This window comes from Mus musculus, chromosome 5 (assembly GCF_000001635.26).
Source record: "Mus musculus strain C57BL/6J chromosome 5, GRCm38.p6 C57BL/6J".
NCBI classification, from domain to species: domain Eukaryota; kingdom Metazoa; phylum Chordata; class Mammalia; order Rodentia; family Muridae; genus Mus; species Mus musculus.
In genome coordinates this window covers 132225552-132241502 of record NC_000071.6, presented here as the reverse complement: position 1 = coordinate 132241502, position 15951 = coordinate 132225552, and the positions used below count along the sequence as shown (strand labels likewise).

The 15951-nt window shown below is 40.1% G+C and overlaps 1 protein-coding gene across 1 annotated transcript in view, besides 1 other annotated feature; it reads left to right on the top strand.

The window, feature by feature from the left end:
* Positions 1-15951, top strand: part of Auts2 (autism susceptibility candidate 2) — a 1105888-nt gene that overhangs the window by 301718 nt on the left and 788219 nt on the right.
* Positions 11143-12351: an enhancer, noted in NCBI's record as "VISTA enhancer mm131". NCBI's record gives its function as "enhancer in: heart[6/7] | ear[6/7]" and the evidence as "EXISTENCE:transgenic organism evidence [ECO:0001131][PMID:17130149]".

Here is a 15951-nt window from a genome sequence, read left to right as displayed (position 1 = left end):
TCTTAGAACAAGGAAATTTATAGCTATTTAAAAATGTAGCCTGTTAGTGAAAAATCTCTGTACAACAGAACCAGAAATAGTCATCACTTTCTGTTGCCTATTTAATTGGAAGTAGATTGGTTTTATTGCAAGTAGAACTTCAGAACAGGAATATTTGAATAGAAATTTCCAGCTTCAGAATGATAAAACTTGTAGCTCTCTCTTCATTCCTAAGGGCCTTTTTCCTTAATGAAACAGAAGATAATATACTTTGGTCTTGTCTTTGATCCTCTTAATTATTTTGTTTTTTGTACATACAGAATTTTTATTTATATGCGGTGTGTGTGTGTGTGTGTGTGTGTGTGTGTGTGTGTGTTTGGTACATGTACATGAGGTTGCCCATGGAGGCCAGAAAGGGCATCAGATCCTGTGGTGGTCTGCTGTAAGCCCTTCACTTATCCTGGAACTTGCCCTGACGTGTAACCAGCAGTTCTCTGAGATTCCCTTGTTTCTGGCACCTCAGCTCTGTAATTACAGTGCCAGTCTTTTGTTTGTCAGTGTTGTTAATGATGTTTGTTTGTTTTTAAAACTTTTAATGCGTCAATCCAAGCAGTGTACTCACCTATGTCTCTAATCTCCACAACTTTGTGCTTGTTTGATGTTGTTCTACATCCCCCTCTTTCCATTGTGGCTTTTCTTGGGCACTTCTATTGCCCCTGGAGATTTTGGTAATAGATATTAGATCTGAGAGTTGTGGCTTGTATGATTCGAGAGCCCACACAGAGCAGTTTGGGGGTCTCCTATGTTAGTGAGGTAAATTTCTGTGTAAATAAATGCTCAGGATTTGCAACTGAAGAAAATAAAGCATGATTTGAACCTTATCATTCTGTAAAATCAATATTGATGGGAAAATTTATTGGTACAAGGGCTTTCCTGTTACCAGTGAATCATATAAACAATAAAGATTTTGATGCCATGATTTATATGCTGTATGTTTTGAAAAATGTTGAAAAGAAATGGACTGTTTGGTCCTGAAAGTTCTGTTTGAAGCCATGGAAGTATTATAGCTCTCTTTGTACCATTATTTCATGTTCTGTCCCACTGCATGAAAGCACAAAGCAGGAAACATCACAGTGTTTGTCAGAAGCTGCGTAGGGCTGCGATCCTAGGATTTTAGTGCTAGCATTGTTTGTTGGCTCAAGGTTCCCTAGCTCTTAAAAACAAACAGAAAAACAGATTCGTGTGTGTGTGTGTGTGTGTGTGTGTGTGTGTGTGTGTGTGTGTTTCTCTGTGAGTGTATGTCACTATTGTGCAGGTATTCAGGTAGGTTAGAAGAGGGTGGGTGTTGTGTCCTGAAGCATGAGTCATAGGTATTTGTGAACTGCTCTGTATAGGTACTCAGAGCTGAACTCACATCCTCTGAAATAGCGACTCTTTAACTGTTTTACCTTCTTTCCAGGGTTAATTTTTTTAAAAAGTATTATAAGGGATGTGAGCTGTTGAAACAGAATGATGGAAAATACCATCCTCAACTCATTTCTGTTGCTGTGATGTAATAGTTTAATATATAATAACTTTGGAGATAGAGGGCTTATTTGGCTCTCAGTTCCATCTCACAGTCAGTCAGTTTGTAGAAGTCAAGGCAGGAATTCAAATGGAACTGGTTACGTTACATACTCTGTCAGCATCAGAGAAAAATAGATGATACAGTGGGCTAGGTCTTTCCTCTGTAGTTAGTATAATCAAGAGAATCCCCCATAGGCATGTCCACTGTATAGTCTAATCCAGAGGTCCCTTATGGAGACTGTCTCTCTGGTTGGTACTAGGGCATGTTCTATAGAGACTACTTTAAACTCATTTGTAGAGATACTTACAGACAATGGGATACTTTGTAGTCATTATAGTCAGTGAAGTAGAATGTATCAGTCTTGGCTTTTGTATTCTGTAGATTACAGAGATAGTTTTTTTTTTTTTTTTTTTGGTGGGAGAGAAGGGCTGGAAAGAGGAACCTGGTACCAGTCATTCCTCACTGCTGGGGCCTATTTTGCTAATCAGATTATTGCCCCCTTTGAGTTTGTGGTTACAGCAGAATGTGCTTGTTCCGTGCCTCTAACATCGTGTCAAACAAACACAAAGGCTGGAATTCTTAAAACTCCTTTTCTTTTCACTATTAGCTCAATTTTAAAAACCAAAACTAACTAAGCTCTGTTAGTTTCAAGAATTTCAGTTGCAGCTGCCATTAAATGTGTAACATATGATACAGCATATGTGCTTTATAGTGATCGTCCAGTGTGGCGTCACTATGGTGTGCCTATGACTGCACATAAGCAACCACTGTGGATCCTTGTAAATGTGTGGGACTGAAAACCCCTAATACAATGAAACATGATGCTGTGTGTGCAGAGACTAGAAGCCTGTTTCTGAGAATAGATTAAATAGGACTTCATACCACCACTTACCTGTCACCATACCTGTTGACATTGATCTGATGGTTCCAATGCAAAGATTTTTAAATGTAAATAACACAAACTAACTCCTTGCTTAGAGTAATTCATGGTGATGAGCTACAACTAATTATTCGTGTATTTTATTTCTTTCAATCACTAAAATTTTCACTCAGTAAATGGTGAAACTTGTGTATCCATTCATTTGGCTTTCTGAAGTCCTTTCCTGTACCCCACTGATATAGACTGAGTAAGATGGTCAGAAATGGTCAGAACCCCTTTCTGTTACTGCTCCAATGGCCGTGGGGTGACATGGTGCTGCTGGTTATGGAGGTTCACTGACAACTCCTGGTAGAGCTCACTTCCTTCAGAAGGGTCCCCATGCATTGTTATGATGAGAGAGGTTGGGGGTGCTTGCTCCATTTTCTAGGGCTTCATCCTTAATTACTTTGTAATGACTTAAAGTAAGTAAATTGTAAAATGCTCTTTGAACTGTTGTTGGATGATAGCTATGTCCAAATTTTTCCACTTATCTTCCTTGAGGTTTTTGTAATGCCATATATCTTTCTTGGGTGACTTTCCTTACAGATGTGTTTGTGATTCCAGGTGAGAATTTGTGAGCTACAACCATTATACTAAACCTCTAGCTTTGTCATCTGAGGCCAAGAGTTGTATGTGGTTTGCTCGTGTCTTATTCATTTGTGAGGATTTCCCCTTATCCTATACATTCATAAGTATTTATTTTTGATATTGTCTTTTTATGATGTTCTTTGTGAGTAGTAATAATTTTGTAAATTGAGAACTTTAGTTTTTTTATATAAATTATAGACAAATATTCAAAACAGGATCCATTGTGATTGCCTGGAAAAAAAATGCCTATCTTCTGGTTTAATTTTTAGGCTTTGGTGGTTTACTTTGTTGATTGGTTTGTTTGTTTAATTGTCAATTAAGATATGGAAATTTGAATGGAGTAGAATATAAAACCTTTGGGTTCCTTGGTGAGTGTTGACTGATCCGAAGGATGCCAAAGATGCAGCCAGGGGGATGTCTGATGCTCTTGAGGTCAAACCATGCCTTCTGTGGGTCTTTGGGTGTGTGCATCATCCCAGTTTTAGTCATGTTCTGGTAAAATATCATGAGGAATTGAAACTTAGTGAGGACAGGGCTTAAGTTGGTTTCAGGTTATAGTCCATCATGGCAAAGAAGTTAAGGCAGTAGGAATAACTAGCTGGTCACAATACAGCTATCATTAGTTGCTGAGGGAAATGAATATTCACATGCTGTTGTATTCTGCTCATCCTGTTTGCACCCTGGTGCTCTAGAGCCAACACCCAGGGAAGGGTGCTACACAGAGTGGCTTCGGTCTTTCTGCTTCATTTTAGAACACAATCAACACAACTGCCCACAGACATGACCTCAGAGCAACCTGAGCTAGACAGTCCCTCCTTGTGACACATTTCCAAGCTAGTTCTAGATTGTGCCTCCTTGACAATTAAAGCTGCCCATTGCATTCACACAGTTTCCTCATGGTTTGAACTCTGACCAGCCTGTTACCTACTAGCTCATCCTTCCTCCTTCTCTCCTTACTTCTCTCCCTCCCTCCTTTTAGAGATATTTATTGGAGCAATTCAATTTTGTTTTATTATTCTTTACCTATGTTAAGCAGGTCATTTCTTTGCTCTTTAAAGGAAACTGTTTTCTGTATTGTAAAACAGGTGACACAGAATGGACTTAGATATTAAGTGATAATTTTCTAGGACTTTAAATATAAGTATGTTGCCTAAGTCTTAGTTCTAGGTGTGCTGGAGGCGGGGCATTTTTCATGGTCCTGTCTGTCTCTCTCTGCTTCATTTCTGAAGGGGTAGTTTTGCCTGTGGCATCTCAGAAGTGCTTAATTTAGGAGTGTAATGTTCAGTTGCTTGTGTTTCAAAACTGTCATAGAAAGTGCTTCAGTCCTTACAGACCTCCACACTTCCTGAGGGCATCTTTGAATCAGAGTGTGGCATCTTTTGGAGCCTGGTTAGAATTCCTCCTGAATTGTTAATGAAGTTGTGAAAGAGTTTTGGCATGTTTGCACCAGTATAACCTTTCAGGTTTTCAGTACAGTGCATTTTCTATTATATTCTCTGCCCCATGGTGTTGGTTTCTTACTCATAACCAACATGATTGCTTGAAGATTTGTTTAAGCAGAAAAAGTAATGGAGGAAGTGAATTTTTACATATTTAAAGAATAAGTTAAGTCATAATTGAAAGTGTTTAAAGTAGGCTTTAGACTTTGTTATTTCAGATACTCACCAAATACAGACTAAGTGTTAAGCAGAGTCAGCTGTGTTGTCCATACCCTGTTCTGTTCCTGCTCACAAGAGCCATGTCGTGTCTTTCTGTCCCTGCCCTTCTCCTTCTGCCTCCTGTTCTCTTACTCCTCTCATCTCAAAGCTCTCTGTCTCTCCCTCCCCTCTACCCTCTTCCCCACCAGGACTAATACATTACTTTTGAGCCAAACATTTCTTGAATGCCATATTTATACCAATTTTGCCCTTTTCAGTAAAATAAAGTTATTGTTAAGTTTTCTTGTGATATAGTTAGTGTCTATAATGGCATCACAGAGAAGAGAGATACACCTTCAGTTTCGTAGAAAAGATTGTATGGAGCTTTTATAGGTTTCTTTTTTAGTGTTAGTTAGACTTTTATCAGTGAGTCTCCATGGGCTGGAGTGTTTGGTTTGGGTTGGTTTGGTTTCGTCTTAGTTGGTGGTGGAGAGTGAGAAAATATCACATAAGCAGTCAGATAATTCTGTTGTGAACTCTTCCTGCAGCCCGTTTGGCTTTTGGTCATGTATAATTTATGCTTCTGATGAATTTGTCCATTTCATCGGAGCATTCATTTTTTGACTCAGTTATCTGTATAATATCCCTTTATTGTTTAAACAGCTATCCCGAGCAGGGTGATCTGCACTCATTATTGTTAGCATCGGACTTTGTTTGTCTATATCTGTTTCCTCTGCTCTCCCTGCATGTGAGTATGAATAGGCATTTATCAGTTTTTACCAATTTTCTCAAAGAAACAGCTTTGCTTTCATTGATTTTTCTGTGCTGTTTTATTTTTCATTGATTTCCTTCTTTCTGTTTATCTAGGGTTTACTCTGCTCATATTTTTGCTTTCTTTCTCTCTTTCTTTCTTCCTTCCTTTCTTTCTTTCTTTCTTTCATTCTTTCTTTGATGTGAGAACGAATTAATGTTTATTTTGTTGTTTCTTTCTTTTTCTTTTTGGTTTTATGAGACAGGGTTTTTCTGTGTAACAGCTCTCGCTGTCCTGGAACTAGCTCTATAGACCAGGATGGTCTCAAATGTGGGGAGATCTACCAGCCTCTGCCTCCTGGGCGTTGGGATTAAAGGCATGTGCTACTTCACCCAGCTTTGTATTCTTGATGGCCTATGATTTATGACCCTCCTGCCTTCGTCCTTGAGTCCTGGGGTTCCATAAGCACATGGCCAACCAATGCTGCTGTGTATCAGGGTTAGTTTAAAGGAGAAGCTGGAATCATCTTTCCTAATATAGGCATATAAATTTACCGTATAAATGTACCCCATAATACTACTTTAGCAGTACCCCACAAACTCTTAATATGTTTTCATTTTCTATGCAAAATACTTTTTAGCTCCTTTTTATGATACTTTTTTTTTATTTGTGGGCTTCAACCTATATAGACCCTGTGATTGCTAGCTCCTTTTTATGATACTTTTTTTTTATTTGTGGGCTTCAACCTATATAGACCCTGTGATTGCTTGCATGATTTATGGCACTTCACATCCAACATGGATTGTCATTCAATTTATCGTCATAATACAGTTTGCCTATGTAGGTGATCCCTGTGCATTGACCAAGTCATTATTCCCAGTGGCTGAGTAGAGTGTATTACACATACCTGTCTGGTCAAGCTGTTCATTTTGATCTCTAGTTGCATTATAACCTGAGTGAGTGTTTTCTGCTTGCTTGAGAGAAAGGAGATTGATTCATGTTTCTGACTGTAATTTAGTTTTAATCCTTCTCTTTATCTGATGTCTCTGTTGTTAGGCACATAAACATTAAAGATTGTTATGTTGTGTCGATTGATGAATGTGTGTTATTATTATTAAATAGATGTCTTTATCCCTGGCTGTAGTCTGAAATATAGTTTTAAAAAAATGTGTGTCCATAAAGCCCTATTTTACTTACTATTCCTACCTTTTAAATAGATTTTTTGGTCATTTTAAAAAACAATGTGCGTGTTGCTATGTGCATGGCTGGGGAAGCACGTGGGAATAGGGCAGGTGCCTTCGGAGGCTAGAAAAGTGTGTTTGGTCCTGATGGTTTGAGCTCGGGTTGTGAGCATTTGAAAGACACACGAATGTGGCAGATTTCCAGCCCCTTCCCTCTGTCTTTTCATAGGAGTGCTGTCCATTGAGAAGGTCAATTTCAAGTCTGCCGGGCTGGCACTGGTTTTATATTGATGATAGCTTTCCGTGTGTGTGTGTGTGTGTGTGTGTGTGTGTGTTGTATCTTTAGCTTGTAAGAGCTTTTCAAGTGATACATGACTTCATATATGGTGTATGAATGATAAACTTAGCATTCCATTCTGTTCTTGGCTTGCATTTCTTCCATCCTAACTTTTATAGTGTACATTTCATAGTGTACATTTATATATGTTAAACAGACAGCAATTTGTTTCTGTTGTTTATATTTTACCAGTAAATTTTTTAAAGCGATTTTCAATCAGGAAATATTGATTAGACCAAACAAGCCAAATGGTTAGTTACTGTGTCTTTCGTTTGATTAAGTCGGACTGACAGTGGAGCTATTCCTGTTAACCAAAGGACTTCCTTCTAGTATTTCTTGTTGAGATAGTCTAGTATATGGCAAACGATATATATGATCTAAGGACACTCAGGTGCAGAGGTTGTTTTCTGTTGATAAATAGGCTCTCTCTCTCTCTCTCTCTGTATTTGTCTGTGTTTGCACATGCATTCGTGCATGCACTTTAAATGTGCTGATATGCTGTCTTCTCTCAGTTATTTCCCACAAGACATTTGATGCCACCTAAATTCTTCTTAACCATAGCAAGGATTTTCTCTGCCACTCAGAGTTTTTAATCCCTGCATTTAGAGCACTTGACTGCAGTGAGTTTTAGTATAGTTTTATACATGTTTCTTCTAGTTTGTATTTGTTGAGTTATTTTATTCTATGGGGGCATAATTTTTATGTTGATAAATTTTGGGTCATTATTTCCTCAAAGATTTATTTTATTTTGTGAGTGTATGTGTGTGTACATGATTATGGGTACGCGTGTGTACATGAGTGTATATGTGCATGGGTGTAGGTGCCTTCAGAAGAAGATGAGGTTAGATACCCCAGAACTTTCATTACAAGCTGTTGTGAGCCACCCAATCGGGGTACTGGAATTGAACTGGAATCTATTAGAAGGGGTGCAAGAGCTCTTAACCACTTAGCCATCTCTCTAGTCTGTCTTTGACGTTTTTTTAAAGAGAGAATTCATCTTTATTTTACCTTCAATGGAATTCTAGTTCTGAGATATCAAACTATTTGTCATCTTGTATTTAAGTGTGTGTGTGTGTGTGTGTGTGTGTGTGTGTTAGTGTGTGTGTAAGTGATAGAGAGATGGAGAGTGTGTGTGTGTCCTTTTGGATAGTTCTTTGGCTTAGCCTCATGCTTACTGATCTCGTTTTCTCCTATGTGTGTTAAGTAGTTTTAGAGGTTAAAAACAGGTTGTGTTGTTTAAATAATAAACATCTTTGTCTTTTAAACATCCAAATGGATCTTATAGTAAATATTTTAATGTTCTTGTTTATGAATGATGTCTTTGTAACTTCTGGGTCATTTCTGTTATTTCATTCTGTTTTGAATATTACTTCATCCTGTTATTTTATTAATTGTTGGGAAATGTGTGCCACCACATAACCACACCCCCAGTCCATCACTGGGGGATCCTAGGCAAGTGTTTACTAAGCTACACACCATCTTCTATAAAGGCAGGATGGAGGTGTTCTAAGTGCATGTTCTATAGTGGACCCACATTCCTAGCCCTGCTTACGTATTTTAAAGAAAATCGTCTCTTTGGAAGGATGTGTTTCTCTAGGTTGAGCCTCATGTCTTTATGCTGTTTGAATTTGCACTTTTAACCTACTTTCATATTTTTTCTGTATTCTAAAATTTCTTCCAGATTCTCTGTTGTTGTTTTCCTTGTTCAAGATGTATCATGGGGTGACCAGTTCACATTTAGTTTTAGAGTGTTTGACAGTATATATTGTTCAGGCTTTGCCTAAAACCTTCACATTATACAAAATCTCACTTGTCTCTCCATTACAGTATAAACCACACTGATATCATCGTAGCTTGTTATTATGTGTCTTTGGTTTGTTAGGAAAGAGCTGTCAGAATAAGCTCTCTTTATCACTTGGAATTACAAGTTAACTGTTGTCTTGCCACTGATTAGAACAGCTGTCTTCTCCATTCTGCTGTGTCTGCTGTGGCATCTCACTGTCACAAGGTAGTGTTGGAGGTGACAGTCTCCTGAGACTCCTTTCATGACCTGTCACAACATCACAGACTGGGATCAGTCAGGGCTTTCTGTCTTTTGTATTGGCAATCTTACTTCTTAAAACATGTGGCTCTGCCTCTGACCCTGCCTTCTGCTCCTCTTTCTCTGCCTTCTGATCTGATGCTGTGTGTTATGGGGCAAGGTCAGGTCAGCTTCTAATATACTCTGATTAAAAATACTGCAGGGGCTGGAGAGATAGCTCTGTGGGTAATAGCAATTGCTCTTGTCAAGGTCCTGAATTGGGTTGCCAGCATCCATGTTGGGTAACTCAAAACCACTAGTAACTCTGTCCCCAGAAGATCTAACACCCTCTTCTGGCTGCCCCATCTACCTGCACTTGCGTGTGCACATGTACACACAAACACATATGAACATACACAAATAAAAATTTAAAATACTTTTAGAAATTCCTTCCTAAAATATACCTCAAAAGGAAGTCTTATGAGAAGACCTACTAATTTGAGAGCTTTATTTTATTTTTTATTTTTATTGAAAAAAAAAAACCTTCATTTTGGAGTTGATGTCTGCGGTATTCCTGTGTTCATATTTTTCACTAGCCTTGGATTCTCCCAGTCCTCCAAACACTGCTGACTTGCTTTCTTTCGCATTGCATGGTTCTGGCTCCCTCTGCAGCCTCAAATGGAAAAGTGCGGGGCTGTCCTTTGTTACTGAAAAAACCCAGCTAGCTGAGCTGCCTGCTTGTTTGAAGGAGCATTTGCAGCTGGTGTGCAAGTGTAGACGGGAAGCGCAGATTAAGGAACGCCTTACTTTTGTTTTGGCAAGGCTTATTGGAGACTAAAGTTGTATCTAGGGAGGATTCAGGTAGAGGAAAAATGGTGAGGATGGGCTGAAGAGAGGCTGAAGAGGTAAAAGGTGACATTTGCTAAGGAGGAAGTTTCAGGAGCAGTGTTGCAGTGTAGTTGTATGAAGACACTGAGCAGTGACACCTGAAAGGTCCCAGGCTGAAGCCTCCTGGGTCACTGGTCAAGGATTACAGCTTGACTGTGTGATTTAACACTTTGTGTGCCTTGCGAGTGGCTTCTCCGTCAACCATGTAGCAGGGGCTTGGGTTGCCCGCTGTACAGACTGCAGTCTCTTGTGCTTCAGAGTGAGGGAATTAGAATTAGAAAATGTAAGTCGAGCCTTCCTAGGCTGTGATAATGGCTTCAGATTATTGCTTTTCAGTGTTCTCTTGAGATGTTTTATTTCCCCCGTAAGTCCCCGAATCTACAGTGTCCATTAAAGGAAAATTATACCAAATTCTAAAATGTAAGTTTTTAAAGCAGCGGTCACCTTGTTTGACTTGTGCTTATTTTTGGATGAGCATAGGAACTTTGGACAGAGTGGGAATATTTGAGCATGGCGCTAGGGGTGCTGTTAGTGTTAACAGGCTGTGTACTCACCAAGTGAACATAGGTTTCCAAGTTCCTTTGGGTTATTTATGCATTTTGGTTCAGTCTAAAGGTTATTTAAAATTTTTGTACTTTAAATGCAAAATTTTATATAGTAGTACTTCTCTAGAATATTATGCATAGTTGTTGACGTAATGGCTTGGGTAGGCACAGATAGCTGGTATGTGAAGAATAAATTACCACATCAAAGCCTGTGTGCTTTAGAGGGAGGAGTGAGTACATTGGTAGGTATAGAAGATTACCTTTATTACACGGAAAATTTCAGTGTTTATATAAACTTTTGTGGGTTTAGCATATTTGTAGACATAAAGTGAGCCTTGGAGCCTTCAAACATGACCTTTTCATTTAGTAGCTGAGTGTCTTTGGCTTGGTTTTTCTTTTTCTTTTAATTCTTTTCCTGGATTTTTGAATCACCTGAATTAATACCTTGCCTTTATTGTCTTTATGTATTCACGTAAACTGAAAACCCCAAACTGAGTGGGTTGTTGTTATTGTTTGTTTGTTTTAAGTTTTTAAGTATGTTTTGTTTTGTTTTGTTTTAAAGTTTTGTTGTGTATGCTTAGCTGGCCTGCCACTCCCATCTACAATGCTGTTAACTCTCCACAGTCCTGCGTTAGCCTTTGGAATTGGTGCTGGAGACATGAGCATGAGCCCACTCCAGGCTTCAGGTTTCTGTTTGGTCACCAAAGCTTTTCTGTGTCTAGAAGACGAAGGTGAATTACTGTTTCTGTCCTGAAGTGAACCTCACACAGCCTTGTTGATGTTAGTGGGAATGCTAATATCTTTTCTAAAGTTCTTCTGGAGTGTTCCTCTGGCTCTATACTAAAAGGACTGTAATCTTTAGAAATTGAGTTCCTGCAGGGAGGCTGACAGCTCAGCAGATGGTGGGAGATTTTAGGGTGTTGTGTTTGTTATCGCTCATGTAGAGCCGACACAGACTCCAAACCCGAGTCTGTATTTCTCTTGGAGCAGACATTAACCTCTTTTTCCAGGCCGAGACAGTGAAGTGTATCAGTTTTGGTAGCCTGGGTTATAAGAAACCTAAATTAGTTTGAAGTGGAATTATCCTGTTGAAAGGGCAGTTGAAAGCCCTTGACACTGGACAGAGGATTGTCTAGTGTCTAATCTTGGCTCAGAACGCAGCAGACATAATGAGAGTCATTATGAACTGGTGATCTCTCACCCCTCCCCTCAGCAGACCGCATTAGACTTGCAAAAACAGAGAGCACTGTGTGTGCTTGGCCCTGTGCCTGCCCTGTGCCAGAGGAAGAAAGTCTACCTTGTTTGTGCTCCAACCAGATACCGATGTATCCTGTTACTGCTAGGCTGGGTTCTGAGTTCCTCTGTTCAAGCTCGTCTTGACAGATGCTGTCATGGCTGACCCTTAGCAAGACAAATGCAGCCACTTTGCAGGAGTTGGCTTCTACCCAGCTGTGCTTGCCAGTGTCCTGAAAGGACGTTCCTGTGTATTTACCTGTGGTCTATTACCCTCCATCACGATCTGAGCTACCTTCAGAATCTTGGCTGTATCTGAAAGCAATGTGTAGTTGTTTGTTCAAATAAATGCAGTCCCTGAACTTGACTTCCTGATCTTTCAATAACAGCTGTTGCTTAAATACATCCTGAGAATCTCCGGGAAGGTCTCCTGCTACAGAATCAGAACTTTGATAGCTGTGTATCATGGACTCTGGAAGCACCACAAAAAGAGACTCTCCACAGATGAATGTTGGGGGGTTTGCTCTGAATGTTAATCTTTGCCTAGGAGGAATGACAGTTTTGTTGTGTTGCAGCGGGTTGGGATGAAAGAAGACAAGTGGCTGGAAATGAGTGGGGTGAACTATGGTGAGAGCTTGCTTCTGAAGGGTGCTGGCAAAGAGGCTTCATTATGGTATTGAAAAACAGATGGGGGCTTCTTGAAGTCTGTGTAAGAGTGAGTGAGTATGGGTCTCCCTCTCCCTCTCCCTCTCCCTCTTCCTCTCCCTCTCCCTCCCCCCTCCCCTCCCCCTCCCTCTCCCCTCCCCTCCCCCCTCTCCCTCCCCCTGCCCCTCCCCCTCTCCCTCCCCCTCTCTCTGTGTGCTATGTGTGTTTAAAAATCATTCTGGCAGTTGTCTGGGGAAGGAATGGACACACACACACAAACACACACACATGCACACACACAGAGAGGTAGGGAGGGAGGGAGAGAGAGGGGGGGTGAGTGGTGCATTATTTTTTTCCTATCAAGCTCTTAGTAAGAGGCTGGTTTAGTAGAGAAAATAAAGTGGATAGGAAAAGATTTAGATATGTGGGTGTCTGTCAATAGAATTTAGCCAACACTTGTAAATTTAAAAGGTGCAAGAAGAAATAAATCAAAGTTAAGGAAAATGGGTATGTAGTTTTCATCTGAGATACAAGAAAGTACCTGTTGAAGAAGCACACATGGCTTTGTAGCTACATCATGACTCCATCAGTCTGGTGAACACGAGTTTAGAGTATCTTGCACTTGAGGTGTGAGTCAGTTGGTAAGGGCAAGTTTACATACATGAAATCTAACTTTGACTTTTAAGACATTGTACACTGTGTATGGGGATGTAAAGTGGTATTCCTAACACTTGGAATACGGAGGTTAGAAGTTCAAGGCTGTTTTTAGTTGTGTAATACATTCCAGGCCACCCTGTGCTACCTTGATGTACTTAGTAGAATACCACAATATAATGTAGATATTGATGAATATATTCAAGTATAGTTATTTTAACCCAGAGTTCAGACTTGAGATGTAGGTTTGTAGGATAATAATTTTATTCTCAATAACCTTAGTTCTATTTCATCATTAAAGTTATGAAATTATCATTTGTTTTTGCTAGCCTGTATCAATGTTGATACAGACAAGGCTCATATTAGAGATCAGATACTGTTTATTGAGAATGCATTGATTGTGTGTAGCTCAAACATCCATTTCCCTATCTGAGTTCATGCCATGTGAATTGTGGGGCAATTGGTTCTGTATATTCACCATTGTTGAAGCAGCCCACAGGACTACAGGTTAGACATTGTTGTCCTGTCCTTGTTCAGAGCCTTTTGGAAAGATCTTGACGTGGATGTCTCCTTTCATGCAGTGCTGAAGTCTTTAGTGCATATTTCTTAAGTGGAATCAACAGCTTAAACTTTATAGAAAGAAGCTACCATAGCTCGCTGTCTAAAACCTTGCATCTGTACTTTCAACTTCGGCACACTGTGGGTAGCCAGCCTGCTTTTCCTGTCTGATGTGCTGTATCTCTTATATTTATACTTCATCAGTACCCAGAGGTCTTTAATTTTTTTATCTGTTTGTAAATTTGTTTACCTATGGCATTTCTGGTCAGTTCATTACAAAATAAAATGTATCTGTATTAGAGAAGTAATTCAGTAATTAAAGAGATTTCTGCCCTGAAGAACCCGCACTTACTTCCCAATACCTACATCAGACAGATTACAGCCTACAGTTGCAGCTCTACCCCAGTTCATGCTCCCGTCTTGACTCTGTAGGCATTGTGCTCATGGCATATATCCACACAAAATCGACAGCTTTATCACAGTCTTTTCATTTTTTCCTGTGTATGTGTGTGCGCGAGTGCACACACATGCATGCCTATGAGTGTGTGTGAGCGTGTGGTATGCATGTGTGTTGGTGGGGTAGGTTCACACATGTCAAAGAACATGTACAGGGATCCGAGTATAACCTGGGGAAATCAGTTGTCAAAGAACAATTTGCTGGAGTCGACTCTCTCCTCCTAGCATGTGGATCTCAGCAATGGAACTCCGGCCATCAGGCTTGGTAGGAGGCATATATACTTGCTGAGCCTTGCTGTTCAGTATCACTTTAAATGACACCACAGTTCCTGCAATCTCATAGCTTGAAGATGTTCATGGACTCAATTAGATTGGGTCCTGGAAGGTATGTGGTGAAAGAGAAAAGGAAGCTCATTACTTATCAAGCTTCTTGCTCCTGAACACAATTTCAAGCTTTCTTTACCAAATAACAATGCTTTCTACCTGCAGATGTGTTTTCACTCTCAAGAGAGAAATTTGGGGCCATCTGCCAGCATTTGAGAAACTCAAGGTCCTTCCTGTTTGCCCTGTCTGTGCCCTTTTCACATCTTACTCTGAAGATCCATTCTCTCCACAAAGAAGCCTTGTTCTCTGCTATTTGTTCCTACCTTTAGTGAGTGGCTTTGGGAAGTAGCAGGGAGAGGCCTCTGTGTGCACCAGAGTGACCATAGTGAGGAACGAACTGGTAAAGAGATATTTCCTAGTGGGAAGTCAGCACAACACCTCTAATGTATTTCTGCATAGTCCTTGAATTCTGTGCTTTCAGCATTGTCCCACTCTATCACTCCTATAGAAATGCTTTCCTGAAACCCATTAACAATGTAAACAGCCCCCCACCCCCCGTAAGCTCCCAGGCCAATATAGATATATGATCTAGATATTCCCCCATTCATGCTTTCCTCCAGGTGGATCTAGGTTGTGTCATGATGACAGTTAAAACTACCTAGCAGGGACTTCAGAGATGGCTAAGTGGTTAAGAGCACTTGCTGCTCTTGAAGAGGGCCCAGGGTCCATTCTCAGTACACAATTTGTGATTCACAACTATCAAGAACTTCTGTCCAGGGTCCCTAAAGCCCACTTCTGACTTCCTGGGGCACCAGGTTCACTATGGAAAATATTCATACACACGAAATAAAGAATTGTAAAATAAACTAAAAGACTAAGAGACTCACTAACCAGCAACCCTGTCTTCTCAGGAGTGCCATGCCCCCGGCTTCCATGGCTTCATCTTTTTCTCTACAAACATCCAGAGTTCTGCTTCTGCTTCACACCAAGACGCTTCATGGACTCTTTTGACCAGATGAATATATTCTTAGTTTTGTTTCTCTTTCAGTGGGTAGAAACTATTTTAAAATCCAGATCCACAGTCAGCTTTGTGAAGAAGGAGATAGGTCAGTGAATCATATATTTGGTGCATAATTATATCCAGTATTGTGGGAATATAAGTCTAATATTGGGATTGAAGAGATGGCACAGTGATTAAGAATATTTGATGTTTTTATAGAAGACCCAAGCTTGGTTCCCAGCACTGACGATGGCCATCTGGTAAGCACTAGCTCCAGGAGGCATCCACTGCCTCTGATGGGATACCTGAAGAATCTGTGTTAAAGTCAAACTGTGTTTAAGAGCTCTATAAAATGAAAATGTCTCTTACTTGTAAGCCTTGCTTACCCAAGGAATACTGGAGGCTGGTGTTCATGGAAAAGAACAAAGCATGTGGTTTTGCTTCTGGAAGCAAGGTTGGTTGACCCAAGTGCACTGGCTGTGCTTGATAACGTAGGTGGGAGGTATTTAGGCAGGAAGTATGTCAGGTTGTATGCTAGTCCCTGATTGGATGAAGGTGGCAATTGCATAGCCCAGTGGGTTTTGCCTGCCTTTTAAGCCTCTGACAAGTGTCATTTGCCGCTATACTATAGGAATCTCAAGTATGGTCCTGGCCAGTGCACCAACCGAC